Raw genomic sequence first — 22,120 nt, 5'->3', positions numbered from 1 at the left:
GGGGGGGGGGGAATATGTACATGTTGACTCTTTGATGCTCTATTACTACATTTCTAGTCTATAATTAAGAGCAAACAATTTCATGTCTGTCAAACAATTTACAACTTAATTGACCATATTCCAAGACTATCACGGTGCATCCAGATTCTATACGTTTTTGATTCAACATTTTTATATTAAATCATATTTGAAACTGACCTGCTATCAAATGCAGAAGAAAGCTGCTTCAACTCATCGAGCATTGTGTTTGCCTCAGAAAAAGCACTTCCATCATCACCATCACAAGGGTTCCCAGATATATGGCTTATTGCAGCAGTTAGGAACGCTATATTGTTGTCTACTCCCACCTACAAATATGAAATGCAATGACATCAATCCTATATTAGCCGTACAATTCAAGTAATGACAACCTATGAATGCTATCACTCAATTTAGTGTTACCTTCAATTCTGCAACACTAGACATAAAATTAATGAAGCTTTCCACTTTTCTGCTACCACTCTTCTTCAAAGCATCAACCATATTACCAAAAACACCCCAATTCATTTTCAAGCTGAGTCCACTCGAGTTCAGATATGCTGAAGGCCCATTGGGAGGCTGATTTGTAGAGCTCATACCTATAGCATCACCACCACTAAGATGCTCTTCCACGCCTAAAGTACTCAGTGCCCCATTTTCAAGCTCTTGTATATTCCTCAAGACGCCTTTTTCAGGCTCTTGTATTATTCTTCAGGACGCCTTTTTCAGGCTCTTGTGCATTCCTGGGGAACAAAACTCTTATTATATCTTCCCCACAGTAAACAGCTTCCATGTCCACGCAAATGGCAACTCGGTACTTTTCTGGATAGCTTTTTCCAAAGCTTACAGTTACCAGAGGATCCCCAATTTTAGATAAAGCCTCTGAAAGCAAATTCGGAGACAAGTCTACATAGTTATGTTCTGTGCTTTGTCTCAGGACATCATGAAGATCCTTCGGAAGCATACAAGTAATATCACTCTTACCTAACAGACTAAGAAGTAACCCGTTATAGTGTTGAGAATACAGGCACAGTAAACACAAGATTTCAAATAATTTTGACACCAAGAGAGGATAGTAGAAGCTGTAATTCAGATTGGATCTATTAATCCACTCTTTTGTGTCAGATTTATTGTTAAGTAAAGGATGCACCATGGAAGCCAAAAAATCATAGATTTCCCCTAAGGGTAGTAATTGTGATCCAGCCACCAAAGTTTTACATGGGTAGGCATTTGCGTGCTGACTCAAAATCCATTCAACAAAAAAAGATCTTGTCGTTACAAAAAATGGCTCGAAACAGGATACCATGACCAGAAGACGGTCCATTAGATACAAGAAACAGTTGGGTGATATATAGTTGAATCCCCTCCAATTAGCTCCATAAGTATCTTCCAGTGCTTTGTAAAACGAGTAAACAATAGTAAATTCTTTCAAAGGAACTTTTGACAGTGACTCCAGATCAGATTTATCTTGAGAGTTTCCGTCAATTGTGTTGAGATTCTTTACAAGCGTCATCCATGGTACATTATCTTCAAACCTTTTTATAATTTTCCAATACAGTTCTGTTGGCTTGGCAGTTCCAAGCCACAAGATGAACACTCTTCCAATTTCCCCGTAGGTCAGTTCCCCTATTGTTGCTAATGTCCCTAACAATGGCTTCCTCCAGTAACTTTCTGGAAAGATCAGTCCCTTTAAGACATACAAAATTCTCAGACATTGGACTCCACCAGTCTAAAGAAAAGACGTTCTGAATATACTCTGTTGATATATCAACAAAATATAGCAGTGCCTTAGATTCATGATACTTGCATCTTAAAAACTTGCAATTCAAGAGACATTTTGCAACCTCAAACATACGAATAAGACACAAACTTTGCACAAACATAGACAAGCCATTACTGGTTGTCAATTTAAAAATGGCTTCAAGAGTTTGCAATAACTTCATTCCAAAAGAGAGTAGTTCAGATTGCCAGTAACACTGCGCTGCAAATACCAATTGCTGACAATCAACATAGATTAAATTTCTATTTTTTTTAAGAGCTCTTTCATTTACCTTTCTCAGCCACTCAGCATCAGGGACTAGCACTAGGAAGGTATTGTTCAGATTACTCAAGTGCCTCCGCACTCCAAAATAGTTCAAACAGAACTCACCATGTTCCAAAAATTTACTCAACTCTTTTGATTCAAGACAACCAAGAAACTCAAAGATCTTTTCAATGTTTTCTTTCCAGAGACTCCAAAAGTAAACAAGAGATGTGACAGAAACCTTTTTCTGTAATATCATCTCTTCTGAGTGACTTGAATTATCCACCGGCATTTTATCTTCCCGCACATACTTTGTGGCATTCGTACTCAAGTGAGCATCTAAAATCTTGTGTAATAATATCATTTCTCCTCTGACACTTGTGTGTTTCTGAGATTCTGTTAAATACCTCCCCAAATCAGCCAATCTGCTCTGTTCATGCGATAATATGTTAATCTCCAAACAGACTAGCTCATATAACGATTCTGATTCTTTCTTGGCAAATTCCTTTGCCTTACAGAAAAGATCCACTTTCTTTGTAAATTGCTTCAGGGGCCATCCCTTACTTTTGTTCATCCACAAGGAGTTGCAACACACGTACCATAAGATAAGTGAGGATGCCTCCGAAAAATGTCCAGACTTCCCTTGTAAATCAGCTTCATGTAAAAGATTTCCTATCATCCTTGCGATATCTGCAGCCTCAAAAAAGTTTCCAGATTCTTCTTCCAACAACAATAGCTCATCGAGGCAATCCATAGAATTTAAGAAGCTGCGTTTGAAGTCCATTGAAGAAAATGCTCTAACAAATTTCATCATATTTTTGTTATCTTTCAGCTCATGAAAATTACGTGCACAACCCTCCAGGAACTTCTGCTCTATATCCTCTATATGCATATTTCTAACACCCTTGTCTTTGAATTTATGCTGTTTCCAGTACTCTATATATTGCAACCCAGCATCAAAAAGTTTTTCTTTTGTGCAAACAGATAAGCACTCCGAAAAATAACATCCCTTGGCATATACATCAGCTGCCATTACATAGCTACCTGCCAAATTGAAACACTCTGCAGCTTTCTTCAGCTCAGATTCCCCACACTTGTCGAGATAAATTCTTCCTGTGAGGCAAAACAACACCTTTGAAGTTAAATAAGCTATCATTACATTCTCTACCTTAACAAACAAATTAAAGCATTTTAGACAATCCAACTAAGTTATTTTGGTCATGGTCAATTACAAAAAATTATATATTCATACATCCTGCTTCAGTAAAGCCAGGCTTAAACCTCGACCTCTTATTACCAAGAGAAGAGATATTCACTAGCCCAAGCCTTGCAGATACCCTTTGAATTTTTTTGGATATAAGAATAAAACTCTTTTCACTTTTCATAATAAAATCTAATATATCAGGGACAATTTACCATCATGACAAGTTCCATTATACTTTTTTCTGGGTATAGGTGGGAAATTATAGTTTTGCCATAAATATGGAAGTAACACTGAAGAGAAAGTAACAGAAAATTAAGCAGATTCATTTATAAGGATCATATTAATCTAGAGACATAAGGTTGAAAGATCATACCTGCTCTTTCAAATTCTCCTAATTCACAATAACAAAGAGCAGCAGACTCAGCCATGCTAATAGAATCAAATATTTTAGCAGCCTCCCTTAGATAGGTGCAAGCTACTTTGGAATTTGATTCACGAATACGTTCTGCAGCTCCTTTTAGGCCAGATGCCCTGGCCCTTTTCTCCCATGTGGTATCTCCTGCTCGTTCAAAGCACATGGTGGCCATCTCATAATTATGCTCAAAATAGAGCTGCAAAACAAATCCATATAAATGGAGTCAATATAGAGCTGCAACTAAATCAATGACACCATGACTGTATAAGTGATCTTTTCTTTTCAGTTGGTGAAATAAAGACATGTAAAAATTGAAGATTTAAAAGGCATAGGTAAATAACCTTTTTACCACGTAATTTCCATTCTTCCGGGCTACTTGCAACTTGCATTGCCTGTGCAAGCGAGTCATCCAGTTTCCGAACTTGGACAAGGCCCTTTCTTTTCCAATAGTCAAACAGTGGCTTTGACAGATCCTCTACACTTTCAGATATCCATAACCTTTGTCTAGTTCGAGTTATAGCCACATACAGTTGTTTCAATTCAGAGGACAGAAGATTGTGTTTTGCCAAATCAAAACTTGGGTACAACGAGCATGTATCATCGAGCAAATCTTGCTCATTCATGTATTCATAAACAACACGCCACTGATTTTTCAGAGGTGAAGAACCAAAAAAGTTGTACAGCAATACGTCCTATAGAGCAGAATATTAAATAAACAAAATGAATGAAAATAAACTAATTATGTCAAGTAGTCGGGTCACAGCTTAATGGAAAATGTGAGATGGTGAGAGTACCCAGAAAAGAACAGATACGGTATAGCAGTGTCTCATTAGCATATTCAACTTTTAGCATTACAATGAAGCCACGATAGAAAATAATCATCACCTAGATGTTGAACTAACCAGTAACCAACATAAGTAACTATATTAATCAATTACAGTAATGCCCTCTCAAACAAAACGCTCAATTTTTATTTTTTATTTAAAAACAATAACGGATCATGCATTGATAAATTTCAAAGAAACTATTTCACAGGCGATTGTCAGGAGAAACCATGTTGAATCTATATTTAAAATTTGGATAGAAGAGATGAATGTTGGAATTAATAAAAGACTAGATCAACTGTAAATTTGTAATACAGCACTACCAACCTGAAATTCAAGACCTTTGCACTCCAGTATAGTCAAAATGAGAGCTTGCTTCCCAACAAAACTTGAAATATCATTCCGAACAGAATCATCCCGTACTAATATAACCTGCTCTGCACCGAAGCCAACAATTTTCCTGTCAATACTTCCGGTGTTGCCAAATATTGTTACAATTGCATTTTCTTCATTTCCAAGCTCAAGCAAGACAGGAGCTTCACCGCTTATAAGACAAGTTTCAGGTTCCAAAACATCAATGAAATTGGGAAAAAATCGATATATAAGAGTGATCACACTCTGTGCTAGTTGTAGAATCGCATCATGAGTCCGAAAATTTTGACTCAAATTGAAAATCTCTGACAACCGACCTTTCTCTTTCTTTTCAACAGATCCATTACTTCCTGATTTCATGAATACTTTGTAAAAGAGGGAGCGTATATCGTGGAACCTAAAATCAATTCCTCTTGCAATGGTCTGAGCAGCATCACCGGAAAAAACAAAGCCCTCGTCAACATTGTCGCACACGTACTTGAACAGAGATATCTGACTCATAGTAAGGTCTTGGACTTCATCTATGTAAACAAAGTCCATTTTGTGACCTTCAAATCTTCCATTTCTCAGTCGACGATGAAGATCAATTACTAAATCAGCTAAATCATATTCACCACGCTGCAATTTCATTTTTTCATAATCCTTGTATATATCATAAACCTTTTCTCTATCTTGCCTACTTAATGTAGAAACACGAGATTCAGCAATCTGAAGATATTCATCCCGACCAAGTTTACAATCACATGCCTCCACTGCTTGTATACCCCCTTTAATATATGAAATTATTTCAGTGAAAACTCTGGAAGCATCAAGTTTCTTAGTGAGTTTGATGCTGAAATGGTCCCAATAACATGAATAAAATTTATCATAGTTAACCTCCTTGATTCTTACGAAAGTTTGAAAAGCAACAGATCTAGAGCCCATATATCTATCATGACATAATTTCCTTGCTTCATGGAATCGTTCAAAATATGAATTCTCCAGTGTCCCGTCAAGCATCATCAAAAATTTCTGATAAGTTAGCACAAGAGGATAAGAATATGCAGGTACATCATGAAATGAGTCGGGGCTGTCCTTAAATTCTGAAGCATCATCCATACCGTCTTTGTCAATTAATTTGTCTTCTGAGAGCTTCCCACCCCTTGCAAAGCTGTGCGATATATAAGTCAGGACCATTATCTTATAAAATGAATTGCAAGAATAACATTTTTACATATGAATGAGCAGGAATGTTCAGAAAAGATTTCAAGTGCAGAAATAATAATAAAAAAGAGTGATAAATTCATTACACTGTTATGAAGCTTCTTCAGTTCTGCTCAATATCAACAATGGTTACTAATAGTTTTACATCATTACCTCAAAAAAATGTCACGTGCTTTACACTAGTTATATACAAACACCAAAAACATATTCAGACAGCATAATAACATCTCTATTCCATTAGGCCGTGGTGTTCTCTTGGATTGAATTGGAATGGGGTGAGAATGGAAGAAATTTGTACTCTTACTTGGGGAAGTTGGAGGAATATGTTTATATATTTTTTTCCCTCCCTCGTTCCTTTCCAAACAATTTAGACTACAATTCTGACCCACATGTTCCACACAATCTTCATCATAATATATTTTTAATCCTCACATTCATTCAATAATCTCTTCTATTTTTTTAATAATTTTTCATTCCATTCTCACAAAGCGAACACAACCTTATAGTTTAACATCAAATAATCTGTGAAGAATATATCATTTGAAACACAGCATTATTTAATAGTTTCAGCATGATTAGACAGCACATATTACTCCTGCATGATACTTATATGTGCTTTAAAAGAAACCACCATCTGCACTCGAATTTTCAATTTCTGTACCCACCTTTTCAGCTGAGAGACATGATGTTTCACGGCGTGACAAAGTTTTGGACTCACAGTCACAAAAAGCTGCCGCAAGGCTAATTCCTTACCCTCTTCTTTGCTCTCACTGGTTTCAACTTTCTGATTTAAATTCATTGCATTGCTGCTCTCATCTATCCAATATCCTTGAGTAGCCATATAGTGATGTTGTTCTCTTTGGTATAATTTCATGGTCAAAACCGTCGTTTTGCCAGTACCTGACCTTCCGAGAATAAAAGAGCTTTTTTCATGAAGAATGATTTCCTTTTCCTCATCTGTAACTTCAAACGGCAGATCCAAATGTTTGCCCTCATGATCAGAAAGTAAGTGGTTCACAACAACAGATGACAAGGGATAGAACTTCATAAGCAACAAACTGTCATTCACCCTTGAATTTTCAGCATAGCTTCTTCCTTGAATTGAATTACATTGAGATGTGCCGACAAATCCATCATCATCACTATTGATCTTATAACGAACAATTTCACAGCAAGTGCCCCAACACTTGGGAATTTCCAGATTTCTGCTAAAAAATAATGTGTATATAGTTAAAAAGGGAGCAAGTATAATTTGAAATGTAGCAAAAGCAAACACTTTATTAAAAAATGCATACCCCTCTCGTAATTTCTGTTTGCAATGATTGATAAAATCATCAGAATACATTAAAAAAATACGATCAAGACGTTTCACCAATTTGGGAATCTCCTCTACTGTCATTACATCCCAAATTTTCAGAACTTGTTTATAATTTGACTCCTTCACAATGTCAATTGTGCAGACAACGTAGAGACCTTCAACCTTGAATTTTTTTATTATCTGACGAGAATTTTCACAAACTGAGTCCACATTCCTGTTCTTAGGACGCCAACCACTGGAAAGCTTCAATAAAAGGTTCAAAACTGTTTTTTTTAACCGCGAACTAAGCTTCCCAAATGATTTTCTGAAATTTTCACTGAAAATAACCTGAAAGCATATATTTTAAGATTATTTAACAGTAAGGTAATGCCAAAATTAAAAAAAATAACAGTGTGAATTTAAAGCAACTAACCTTCCATCTAGCGCTTCTGAAGAGAACACTAGCCGTATTAAGCAAATCCTCCAATTGATCTAGTTCCTTTTTCATGTCCACTATAGTCTTGGCTAGATTTTTGTTTTCATCGGCATTGAAGAAGCAGTTGCGATTCTTAGCATCATTTACAAGGTCTTTCCAAATAGACTCACCATTGGTCAAGGTTCTTTCATTTCCCAGAATCCAAAGACTGTACCTAAAGTTGAAAGAAGCCTGTAAAAGTCATGGTCCAAATTTGACAAGTATCTAAAACAATCATCTCCTATTATAATTAAAATTAATCGCATACCTTGCCCTTGTTAAAGCAACATTAGTTCTCTGAAGACTTCTTATGAAACCAATGGACCCATTACTATTAGATCTCACAGTGGATATCATAATGATATCTTCCTCTCAGCCTTGAAACCCATCTACTGATTTAACCTTCACTGAAAATCCATCTAGGTTTTCATACTTTTCTCTTTTTTTATCTTCGATGGCTACAACTTGGGCAGCATATGGTTAAACAACACCAATACTAATCTTCTGTCTAGAGCCAGTCCATGCTTTCATTTGGAAAGTAAAAATAAAAATAATAACAAATTTGCAATAAGTATTAAGAAAAATCAGCTCATAACACTCTTAAAGTTCATAAATTATCAACACAGAAAACTCTATAATTTAAAATTAAGAAACCTTTGCGAATTTATAGAATATTAAAAAGAATGGAGTTAAGAGGACAAAAGTACTCAACAAAACATGTATGAGTGTGAATATTCTATATGAGACTGACAGTAAGAGTCATGGTAGATGATACCTTTGTATAAATCCTGGACAATCTTCACAACAACAGCTACCTCAACCATGTTTCTTCTACTATTTCCAACATCATCCATTTCTTCTTTACCGCCTACTATTTAATGAAAGAATAGGAACCAAACATTGGCCCTGGAAGATAGTTTTTCATGTAACTTCTCCCCTGAACATTTTCTGCATTGAGAATCTGGTTATGATAGAATTTTAGATTTGGGAAGAAACTAATGGATGGATGCATTCTGTATTGAATATTAAGCAGGTGTTTAGAATGACCCAGAAGACTTAATCTTTCAAATAGGCTCCGCCCAAAGCCAGCATCATCAGAAATCTGTTAACATATTTGGCATGTTAAGCAGGTAGAAATATTATTAGAAAACTTATTGACATCAATTCAAATTCGATTAGCAAAATCAAGGAGTGTGCAAGAAATCATGACTTACTGTGCTTTGCACAGTTGCTGGCAACTGGCACTCGTCACCAATGAGAATAGCATGCCGCACGCCCTTCAGTTGTAGGGGAATTACTGATTCACATTCTTTCAGTTGAGCCGCTTCATCAATAACAAGTACTTTCGGAGGTTCCATAACTACAGAATGAAGCTTAAATGAACTAGACACAGTGCATAATATCACGGACGCCCTCTGAAAACAGAATTCTACTATGGCATCTCTGTTTACAACACTTGGCAGTTTAAGTTTATCAAGTGAACGACAAAGACTTCTTCCAACAGAAAGGGCATTGGTTCTTAAGCAGCGCAGCAATAACATATCCACACAAGACTTTGGAGAATATTTGACCAATTCTTGATCTAGAAAAACTCTCTCCAATAAATCAGAAACCATGTTGTCGTGAAACAACTTTTCCAAGGAATTAAGAGAGTTGGTAAGAGTAACCATATCTTGGCATGTACTTTCTCCTATAAAGCTTATTGGTAAATGAGTACAAAATATCAGTAAGCATTGTCTCACAAGGGACACGGTATTCTGAAACCGTTCCCTGGTATATTCAAGAAAAGACTGAAATTTCAACTTGCTGCTTTTATCTTCATGATTTTTTTCTGTTTTAATCAATTCATTTTCCTTATAGATATTGTAATCTTCAACACAATCTTCAAGTAGATTGACCAAGGAATTCAAACATTGTCTCCAGCCTGTTGATGGAAGTAGGCATGCTGTAAGCCGATCTGCACGATAATCAAGATAAATGTTTTCAATTTCTGAGGAAACTTTAAGCCGAGATTTATTTCCGAATAAAAGTATATCTCCGTAAGAGTGGTAGGCATAACCCTCTTGATATTCAGCTTTGATAGACTCTTTCAGTAACTTCTGTAGGCGAGAAGCAACTTCTGTTATTGCTATATTCGAAGGAGCACAAACAAGGGTCCTCCAGTTCAATTTTATGAGATTTAAAAGCAAAACAGAAACAGTTTTTGTTTTGCCTGTTCCTGGGGGACCGCAGATAAGTTCTACCGAAGGCATATGGTCACACTTCACCTTACGGAGAGCATTCAGCACTGCCTCAGCTTGTGAATTATTCAAATCCGAGACACCTTTAGCATAGGTATCAGTCAGTTGGATACTATATTCACGACAGACTTCACACTTTTCTTCCACCTGCATCCCACAATTTCGAACAGTCACATAAGGATTAAAATCTTCATGAATTTATTTTAACAATGCTGTCTAATTTCTTGAAAGGAGACAAGAAAAATAATAAATGAATCTACAAAATTAAGCAATGAACAAACAGATACTTATTCATAGATACATACTAAACAATAATTTCCAGTAAAAGTACTTAACTTATGAAATGAGCTGTTTTTGTTCGGAGAACAAGCACCTGAGCTACATCCATAGTAAAAGAAGGTTTGTCATGATGGTTTGTGTTAATGTTTCATTCGTCACATAATCAAGTCATATAATGTAGCTACAGAAGAGCAGTGTACAACAGAAGTACTACTTCCTTTTGAGAATTACGGTATTCGTCAATTACATACCAGTGCAAGAGTGTTAGTTTTAGACACACAACACTGAGACACCAACCATCACTCCACATTTTTTAGTGTGATAACATGAAAAATAAATTTTCAGAACGGGACTTGCACACAGAGAAAGTTACAAAGAAGTCAACAACCAAGCTCCACTTGCAATACCAAAAAATTTGTGAAACCTAATGCATAAAATCATCCAAAAAACTAATATCGTTCATACCCTTACCTCTTCATTGATGCACAAAACTTTGTTGATAACATTCAGATTCCGAAGCATGTGAAGTGCCTTCCAGATTCTCTTGTTTGTTGTAACATTCATTAAGTAGACCACAAACAATGATCTCCCCCCATCTTTAAATTCGATATCTTTTGAGACTTCAATTTTAAAGTGAGTGGAGTTGCTACTGTCTTCATTATTATCATCTGATATATTATTATCAATATTAATAACTGATCCGAATGCCCACATTCTTCCCAGATGTCGCAAATCAGAGAAAGATTCCGGCTTTGCATATGAGAGCAACAATATATCACCAGGCAAAGTTTTATACGACTCCTTTCCACGACCACTAGAAGTATTTTCCCAGTGATCAACCTTAACATGATACCTTAAGGTTCTATGTGACTTGGCCTTGTCAAAATAGTTCACTTCAGCAAAGGGCGCTGAGTGCATAATTTCCATACTAGAAGCCAATTCTTTTCTCGTCTCTTCCAATAATGGAAATATATAGGAGGCAAGGTACTTCTCTGCCGAACCGAATGTTGTTGGAATATTTTCCACCTAAAAATTTATATCAGAATCTAACCGTTACCAAATTATTGCTTTAATCCGTTTTATGTAGTACTAAGAGTTTATGAATAGGATGAAATACCAGTAAAGCAAACACCAAGAAAACAGATCAAGAAACCACAAAGATTTTTAGCAACTCTTTTTACATGCAGAATGTTTAATTACAGTAAATCTACTCATCACTTAAAACAAAATTTCTGCTCCCAAGTGTTTAAGATCAGTTCTAACAAACATATCCTAGTTTCTTAATTTATTATACTTCCACATTTAGAAACTATATGTAAAAATATAATAATTTTGGTTTATAAATAATTTCTATCGAAGTGATGCACCTTTTGTTTTAATCCGAAACAATTGATGTACTATTTTCTAGTGTGTGCATATTCATCAGCAGCCAGGTACTATGATCAATACTACACCACACTTGAACATAGTTGATAATAATACTTTAAAAATCAGTCAATTATCTTTAAAGAAATCTCATACATGCTTCTGGAAAAGAATATATAATACAAGAATAATTCATAATTATATCTCTAAATCGGGGAGCCATGTACCCTTCTGGACCCCCTAGATCCATCACTGCATACATCTCAACCTCCGCAATCCCTATATGCAAGTGGGATACAAAACCATTTTGTATTTGCTTTGGTTTATACTTAAATCAGTACAGATACTTCCAAATAAAAAAAAATGTAGTGATTAAGACAAGGGCACGTATATGACAAAAAGAAAAAAAAAAATAAACAAACCTGGTCTGAATATAGCTTGTCATTAAAAATGTCTTCAAGTGACCATGAGAACACCAAATCAGTTAAATTAGTGCTATCTGAGTCTTCCATCGTCATAAACCTTACTTCTCCACTAGCTTCTAACTTATAATCTGCAAAACTCGAAACTAACCAAAAATCAAGAAACCACCTTTTATACAATAAATGACAACATATGCATGCAAAAAGTAGCTAATAAGTACATGAGAAATAAACTTACAATGCTTTATAAACTGCAAATAAGGGATTCTAGGAATCAAATGCACAGCCCATTTTTGTGGTAATCTTAAAATCCTGTCTGGCTAAAGATGAAAGTGATGAAAAGGGTAGAATCAGAAAGCTTTAAGTAAATGAACTGAGGAGTGAGGGGTCTTTTCATTTTCCACAAACTTGACCCAAAGGTATTGCTTTTTTCCATGTAATTTCATATGTACCCAAATAAATAGTTCGATAAAACAAATTGAATGGAAAATGTTTAGTGTTATATAATTTTGTTCAGAAAAAAATTTGTGCAGTGTGTCCAATTTAAAATATAGTAACTTATTTAAATTAAATTTCAAAAGATTTTGTCTCCTAATATGTCCAATTTTAAAAAATGATTTATAAATATGTCCTGTTTTTTGTTATAATTATAAATATATCCCAAATCAGATATTTTTTCTAATTTGAAGTTAATCATTGTTAACTTTACTACTACACGTGTTTACCCCTAACTTTCATAATTTAATAATTTAATAATTTAATAATAATATATAACTCCAGATTAAACTAAAATTAGTAATTTCCATAAATCAAAAAATATATTAAATAACAAATAGTCGAACTTTATTTAATAGATAAAAGTTCAGAGAAATTATGATTTTAATGACTTGCACACGGTTTATAAACTATAGTTATTAATATAATTTTTTTTTACTTGTTGCATTAGCTGGACTACGAAGGTGCACTGTCAATTTTTTAGTTTTTAGTTTTTAGATATTCAGCTCTACGTAATAGCCGTAGTGTGACTTTTTAACTGTCTACCCAGTTGAATGTCTCATTAATCTTAACCTCATGTTTATCTTGTAAAAATGACTTTTGTGAGATTATTTTCTGAGATGATGTTGTATCTTAATTTTTTCTGCAAGAACAAAGATATTGCATGTGATCATACTTAAAATTTAAAATTCATGCACTCAGGGGTATTCGAGGAATATTTCTTAGATATAAATTTTTTAAATAATCTAATTATATATAATGATTATACATGAGTTAAAATTTAATCACATGATCTATATTAATAGTTTTTTAAATAAAATAGGATATATTTATTAAGTGCCCAGTGAGACGTATTACATAAATTCCCATTTCAAAAATAAGCAGGGAAATGGAAGTGGGACCGGTGGTGAAACGAGAAATGTTGTCTCGAAAAGCGAGTCGTCGTAGGAGACGAAGAGGGAACTAAAATGTAGGACCCACTACTCCTCCTGCTCGCATCCTCCCCGATTACTGCCTTTTTGCCCCTGGCAACATTTTCTACCAAACTACAAGTTTACGTTCTCTTTTGAAAATAAAATTTGTTTGTCATACTCTATTTGAAGTCGTGCTAAATAATAACAATTATAATCTTATATTCTGTTTTTTGTCTAAATTTTACAGCTAGATAATCGTTTATGCAAAGAGACCGATTTTATGGAGAAAATGAAGGCTTAAATATGGTCATCGGTTTTAGAGATTGATGAGTTTGAGATTGGGTGGAAAAAAGTCATAAAGCAGTTTAAATTGGAAGTTAATAAGTGGCTTTCAGATATGTATTGCATCATATCTTCTTGGATTCCAACATTTTTTAGAGATGGGCCTATTTTTGGTCTAATGAGAACAACTTCAAGATCAAAGAGTGATTATCTTTTTTGGGCAGTTCCACAGGCAAGGAGATACATTGTGTGAATTTTAGTTGCGTTTTCAAAGTGCAATGGAAAGGCAAAGGAACCAAACTGTAAGGCTCGATCATGAGTCAAAAACAAGTATTTCAGAGACTTTATCTAGATGGTTTATTGAAGATGATGCGGCAACTTTATTCACCCGTGCAATATTTTATAAAGTTGAAGAAGAAATAATTTGTTCTTGTTTGGACATGCAAATAAAGCGAATGAGTGAGGAAATTGAAGGGGTTACGCATATGTAAATCAGGGATGTTAAAGTTAAAGATAAACTATTCAAGGTGATATTTTTTAATGCATATTATTGATTATTTAAGTTAATGTATGTGATTGCTTATATAAATTTATAGTATTTTTTTAATTGGAAAATTAAAATTAGTTCTTAATATTTGGATCAGGAAACCAAGGCTAACTAATTTACTTGTAATAATTATTCCACTATTATATTATACGTGTACAAGCATATTACAGCTCCTTAGAAGTTTTATTACTGATTCCTTTAATTAATTTTTTTATTGCAGTTTTCAAATATTCTAGTATCTTAGTTAATTTATTTTTTATGTATTTTTGTGCAGGTGTCTGTTTATAGAGATCATGCTGTGTGTTCTTGCGAAAAATTTATAATGTGTGGAATAGTTTGTAGACATGCATTTTGTGGTTTGAAGCAAATTGGAGTCACAAAATATCCCTTGAGGCTTGCTCTTAATCGTTGGATGAAAGTTGATAATTCTGGGACTATATCTAATTCTGTTTCAGTAGAAAATGATTATACCAAGATGGAACATGCGTCTTTGAAATTGACTCATATTTGGTATGATTTTCGTCAAGCTGTTAATAAGGATGAAATGGTTTTTGAAAAGCTCGATTATGTGCACCAGACTATAAGACAGTTGAATAGTTACTTGGATGATCAAGGCGGTTGTGATGTTGAATTTACTAAGAGAGATCACATGGCTGCTATAGTTGGAGAACAACCTACGGAAGAAATTACTGTTCTCATACCAAATGTCTGCAAGAACAAAGACAACTATTTTAAGAGACTAATTAGCTCAAGAGAGAACACTGTGATGAAAGCCAAAAAACGAAGTCGGACATGTACTCTATGTAAGACATATACTCATGATGGAAGGAGATGTCCTAAGAGGAAGAACAGAGTTGCAGAATAAATTGATTCAAATGTTTTTGAATGAATTTGTCCTTTTTATGAATTTTTTTTAAGGCTTTCAACTTTTAAATTTTTTACATGTATGGTACATTTTGGAATGTTACTTGATTACTAATTTCTTTTTGATGTTTTACAGATTTTGTAACACATATTAGTGATTACTTGGCTATAATTTCTGATTTATCCCTCATATAATATTAATTTCTTTATAAGAAGCACAATACTATGTATACTTGGCTATAATTTCTGATTTATCCCTCATATAATATTAATTTCTTTATAAGAAGCACAATACTATGTATACAAAAATATGAATATATTTGTGTTAGGTATGAATACAACACAGAGGGGGGGGGTGAATGTGTTTTGGCTTAAATGTTTGATTTTTGATCGACTTAGGCTTTAGCAGTTGGTTGTTACCAATGATTTAGTAGAATAGATGTTAAACATAAATAACTGTGCAAATATGTAAAACAAAGATCTTCAAAACTCACTTAATTTTATATTAAAAATCAAGCAGTATTTTGCTACAAAATCTCTAAGTTCTTGTTTTATAACTTAGCTTCTTTCTTGAGAGAGAATACATGATTTTCTATCTTGATTGTTACAACTGACTAGAGGACCAGTGTTAACTTTATAACTCAGTTAACTGCTGGTTTACACAAAGGATAATAAACATGCTATTAGCTTTTCTAAACTGTCACTTGTCATTTCTATTTATAGAAAAGAAAATCTTCCATTTCTGGCTTAACATATCTTTAGCATCCCGTGTTTACTTTAATCTTCCTCTGTCAGTTAATCTTTGCCATTGATCTTGCACATCTCTCAAGCTGCTTTTTGTAGACTTGTCAATCCAGCTATGTGAATTGTTTATTGATTTGCAACCTTGGATATTAAACTGTTCTGCAATTCTGTACTTAGAGAAATTTCTTCACTTCGAGATCTCCAATTAAGCTATAGAGAACTCGACATCTCGATAGGCATGTTGGCTTGTCGATATCTCTGAAACTTCATTATTGACTTGACTTATCGACAACTCTGAGTTCTCTAGTGAATTTTGGTTTATCGATAACTCAGAGTTCTCTAATGGACTTTGCCTTATCGATAACTCAGAGTTCTCTAATGAATGTATACTTGTCAATATCTCTGAGTTCTTGAATGGGCATCTGACTTATCGATATCTCCAATAGCATTTCCTGAGTTCTCGATAGACAATTCATGAGTTCTCGATAGGCAATTACTGAGTTCTCGATAGGCAATTCCTGAGTTCTCGATAGGCAATTCCTGAGTTCTCGAATGACTTCTCTATAACACTAATTATGTGACTTGTAGAGATCTTGACTTAGAATGTTTTTCACCAAACAGAATTATTCAACTCCAAGCTTCTTCATAATTCTTCTGAGGCAAGACCTTCTTGATCTTTTTCCAGATAGAATTCTTAGGCTTGACACTGTTTAGGGAAAAATGCTCCAGTCTGCTCCATTTACATTTTACAGACATTAAGTGTTACAAGTATAAATTTAAGATTAAGGTTACAGTACAACTAATCTTAGGGTTGTCAGAATGACTTAGTCTTGTTATGATACAGGCATGTCTTGCACAACCATCTCCTCCAATTTGTGAGAAGATTGCTTATCACAAATTCATGCCTGTTAACAAGACTAACCCCAAGTTAAAGAATAAGAATTAAACAATACAAAAGCTGATACAACACTTGTACATTGAACATTTGACAGCTTACAATAATTAAGTAAAGACTGAGCTTTCTGATCCTTTCTCAATTATGTTCTTAATCTGTACAAGTATTTCCAATTCTTCTAGGATGGGGGTGTCAGTTAGAGCCTCTATTAGTTTCAGCAAATCTGGCTTAGGATAACTAGCTAACATCCATATCATGTATCTTGACAAAGAGCCAGCTTTTACATTCAGAAATTTTCCATCCTTTGATATTCTGCTCTTGCCTGCTGCCTTCAACTCTTCTGATCTTCTAATATACTCATCAATGTCATGCTCATACTTTCTCCTCCTTTCAGCTAGCAAATCTCTATGCTTATCTCTCATTACCTCTCTGTTAACCACAAATATTGCCAATACTGTTCTCCATGCCTTAGTGGCTGAATCTTTACCATTCATCAAGCTTATCACCCTTTTCAGTTCAACAATTGACAGAGAATCCATTAGTCTATTTACAAGCTTTTCAAAGGACCCATCACTGTAGTAGATTCTAACTTCTTTGATGTTAACAACCCAAACTCTGACAATTCTTTCAGCTAGCTGTTGAAAGTAGTCTTCATCTGAATCCACAATATTTAGAGGTTGGAAATCATCTTGATCATATCTGTTCCAGATGGCCTTTTCACCAAATCCATGATCATTGAGAAATTCAGTTGTCAGTTGTCTTCTTCTTTGTCTTCTTTGTCTTCTGAATCTTCTCTTAACCTTGGCTTCTTTTGACCCTATTCCAACTATTTTGAAGTGTGTTTTATGGGGTGGCTTGAATGAAGGTACAGTTTTGAGTCTTTTCAGAGAAATATGGCTGTGAGCAATTTGAGTTTTCAGGAGAGAGTTTGCAGTGAGCTTATAGAAATATTTAGGCTTAGAGGTTTGAGGTTAAGCAGTTTTTGATGAGGTTGAATGTGAAGGTTTAGCAATTGGTATTTGGATATTTAGGGTTTGGAGGAGTTGTGAGGTATCATTCTTTTGTCTTTGTCTCCTTCCACCCCTCCTTTGAGTCTCAGATCCACTCTTCTTCTCCTTCTCTTTCTCACTATCACCTTTTCCACCAATTGCCTTGCTAGATTGACTTGAGTTTGAGCCAGAAGGATTTTGACCATCTTTCTTCTACTTATCATCACCCAAGTCATCTGTGCTGATTTGAGTTTTAGGCAAATTGGCTTCAGGATTATCAATGTATCTCCTCAAAATCTTGATCATAGCTTCATCTTCACTAGTCTTCAATTTCTTACTTTTCAGCTCAGACTCAAGCACCATTATCAGTCTTCTGTTGGCCATGACACAGTTTTTGGGTACTTGGAAATGTTTCAGTTGCTTGGTTGTAGAGCAGATATAGTGCACCCCTTTGCTTGGATGTAGATAAGCTTCTGGGAATGCAGCTTCTTGAGCCTTCTTTAACTCTGCTAGTAGCATTTTCTCTTCATTGTTGATTATCCTGACCTTGTTAATCAAAATATCCACCTCAGATGCTCTTCTGGAAATTAGATAATTGAAGTTGACTTGCATACATCTGTCTACACCAGAATCATTAAGATTGATCACTATCCTTTTCTCCAAAAACTGGTCCTTGACCGGGATCTGCAGCATCCTGATGAAATTGATAGTCTTTTCCAAGGTCTTTCTGTAAGTGAAGAAGTTATTGTTGAGAGAGTTCCTTAGTCCAGTGAGCAAATTGTCAAACTCTTGTGTCATTCCTGGACCTTGGGCAGCCATAAGGAGCCTCTCTTGTTCTAGACCTTGTACTTGACTTTTGAGTTTTGATTGTGATTGTGCTAGCCTTGCATCTATCTCCCCCTCAGTCTTGGTGACAGGCATGAGTAGGGGAGTAGGAATCTCAGGTCTTACAGCTTCGGGCAATGCTGGCAGTGGGATGTTGAGTTTTCCCATAATGGCTCCCAAAGCAATTATATTCTACATTTGTAAATGCTTATGGGACTCTACTAGGGCCTGAATATCATGTTGTTGACTCTCAACCAATATGGTTAGAGCTCTGACTGGTGAAGATAAACCTGGGTTGGAAGCTTGAAGTAAAGAAATTTGATCTTGAAGTTCTTGTATTTTGAGGAGTAGAGGTTTTGGCTGAGAAGGACCCAAAGTGTTCATCAACAGCTTTTCTGATACCCTCCATGAGAAGAAATGAAGGCTTATACCTTGCAGTATAAATTTGATTGAGCTTGACCCTGGTATCATTTGAATTTATGATATGAGCTTGAACTTGATCAAACAGGGCCTTGAAAGAACTCTTCATATTTGACACTTCCTTTTCAATGGAGGCCAGATCCATCCTTGACATTTGCTTAGTGAAAGACTGGAATTGATTCTTGATGTCCTTTTGAGAAGGCACAATGTCATCCATCTTTTCCTTGATCAGCTTCCTGATTTTATCTTCATGTCCAGTCAATTTTACTTCAAGGGCCTTTCCAAAGAGATGGAAAGCCTTGAGTTGAGCTTTGTGCACATCTATGATGGCATCATAGACTTCAGGAGGAGTGAGAGATTTAGCATTGCTTCCCAAGATAGTTATGTACTCCCTCCTGAATCTAGCCAGAACTTCATCTATTTCTGCCACATGGTCATCAAACAACCAGGCATCTACATTTCCATCTTCTTCAGCTTCATCTACTATCTTCTCCTTCTGTTGTTCAACCTCTTCATTGAAGCATAACAGTATAGCTTGATAGTCCTGGTTCCCCATATCTGAAGTGAGCAATTGCTGAGAGAGATTGGCCAAGCCTGATATTTGATCTACCAACATGTCATCAACTGTAGAAGGCTGAGCTTCTATATTTTGTAGCCATTGAGCCATGACATGTGGTTGGCTGGATTGAGATGTGGATGGTTGCTGAGAAATGTCCAGATTACCACCTGTGACTGAAGTCACAGTTTGACTCACAGATAAATCTGTGAATTTGACAGTTTGTTGTTCACCACATGTAGTGGGAACCTCAATTGGAATTGGAGAGGATTTGACTGGGTTACTGTCATGTACACCAGCCTCAAACCTTTGTGCACCTTGCAGAGCACTGTCACATAAATGTGATAAACTTGCCTCTCCCACAACAGGGTCATTGGCAATTGTACTCCTAGCTTCAACTGTCAAGGCAATTTCAGCTAGGGTTTTGAGGAGAGTTGTTCCTTCTAGAGGAACCTCCAATTGAATTGGAGAGGATTTAGATAGCTCTCCCTCAAGAGTGCTACCCTCAAACCTATTCATCTCTGAAGATGATTGTGCACATGAAGGTGCAAGAGTGACCATGGGGTCTTCAGTAAAAACTGATAAAACCCCCATATTTGTGATGATGTCATCAAGGTCTACCCCAGCTAGTAGCCTCTCACCATCTAGATGTTGGTTCTGGGTGGTGAGCACAGTTTCATGAACCATGTCACTTGAGTGTTGGTGCACTTGAGAATCAGATTCAAGTGCTCTATATGATGAAGAAATTTGAGAGATTAGAGAAGTTTGCTCAGTTGTGAATGTTGGCAGCTCCCCCTGAATGGATGAGGGAACTTCAAGTGATGTGCCCTCACTGTGTGTGCCATCCTTATTTCTTCTACCATACACTCTAGGTGCAGGTTGTGGTGACCCAGTGCAGGATGCATTGGGGTGAATGCTCTTTTCAATAGATACACCCTGTTGAGAGGATGCATCTAGTAACTGTTTACTCCCCATTTGTTCAACTGTGCCCTTTTGGGAGGACACAGAGGTGTTTTGAGTGGTCAACTCAGATAACTTACTCTTCTTTGGTTTCTTGACCAAGGGTGACTCTGGTTCAGTTTGAATTGTTTCACTCTCATTTACAACATCAAGAGTTGGTTCCTTTCTCTTCTTTTTACTCACTTCAGTCTTTTGAGAGACTAAAGTGGTTGGTTTGCTAACATCTAGTGGTTTACAAGAAGGGGCTGTAGCTTTGGAAGGTCCCTGTTGGTGTGTCTATGTTTGTACTTCCACAGGCTCAGGAACTATAGCTGAACTAGCAAATTTAGGAGCCCTCATGTCTGGCATAGGGTAAGGATAAGTCTTGAATCTTTCCAACATAAATGGAGTGATTCTAAGACTTACACTCACCTTATTCTTTGAAGTAAGTGAGCCAAATATTATTTTGGACACTTGCTTACAATTGCCAATTCTACTACTATCAATACCAGCTAACAAATGTATGTCATTTACTTTATGAGCTAAAGTAGACATAATGAACCTTGGCAAAAAGATTTCTTTACCTCTATTCTTCAAAGGCATAGTAAGCCTGGTAGCCAGCTCCTCCATAATTAGAGCCCCAACATTCAGATGCCTGTTGTGAGCTATTGAGAACACCAGCTTCTGCACCACACTTGAGATGTTGTCAAAGCCAATTTTTCTGCAAGTGAAAGCCCTCACTAAAGAATCAAACATAAAGGACCATTCCTTTCTAAGGTTTGTTCTGTTCAGGCTTGCCAAGTTGATTGAGCCACTGTAGTTGATGAAGTTCATGAATTCACTCAGCTCATCTGCAATTGGCATCTCTCCATAATTCTCAGTTGGCAACCCCAGGGCTGTATTCACATCAGCAGCTGAAAATTCAATTTCCTAGCCTCCAATTGTGCATGTGACCACCATAGAAGTGACATTCTCTAGAACAACTGTCCTAGTTATAGCTGATATCCAAAATTCATGAAGAACGTCCAAATACAGCACATGACTTGCAGTTAAAGCACCTGCAATATAAAATTGAGAAAGAAACTTCACAAACCCCTTGAAACTATCAGGGGCTTGGTTAGCATCAAGAAAAGCAATAAAGTTAGTTCCCTTCTCTGGAATGATAGCTCTAACAATGTTTTGTGCCATTTTAGTGTTTAGAAGTAGTGGGTAAGAAAAAGTTTTGAGAAAGGAGCAAAAATGAGAGAGAAATCGCCTTTTGTCTGAAAGCTATGTCACTTGAGATCTCGAGAAAGTGTAAGTACAGTGTATGTATCGAGAAGTCTGGGTATTTATAGAAAAAGTAAAATACTTATCAAGAATTCAAATAAACGCTTGATATTAAACTTATCGAGAAGTCAAAGATGACTTATCGAGAACTCTGATAAATGCCCAATTTGTCCGAAAATGGACTAAAAAGATTCTAATTTATTTGAATTAAACCAAATTGAAATCAAAATAAATTTTCCAAAAG

General features: G+C 35.7%; 1 pseudogene; it reads right to left on the bottom strand.

Moving 5' to 3' along the window:
* Window positions 1–1,547: 1,547 nt before the first annotated feature.
* On the bottom strand, window positions 1,548–12,227 carry LOC141680616 (uncharacterized; annotated as a pseudogene).
* Window positions 12,228–22,120: the final 9,893 nt, after the last annotated feature.

This window comes from Apium graveolens, chromosome 8 (assembly GCF_009905375.1).
Source record: "Apium graveolens cultivar Ventura chromosome 8, ASM990537v1, whole genome shotgun sequence".
Lineage (NCBI taxonomy): Eukaryota > Viridiplantae > Streptophyta > Magnoliopsida > Apiales > Apiaceae > Apium > Apium graveolens.
Note: the sequence above shows the minus strand (reverse complement) of the source record. Positions and strands in the feature narration are given on the sequence as shown.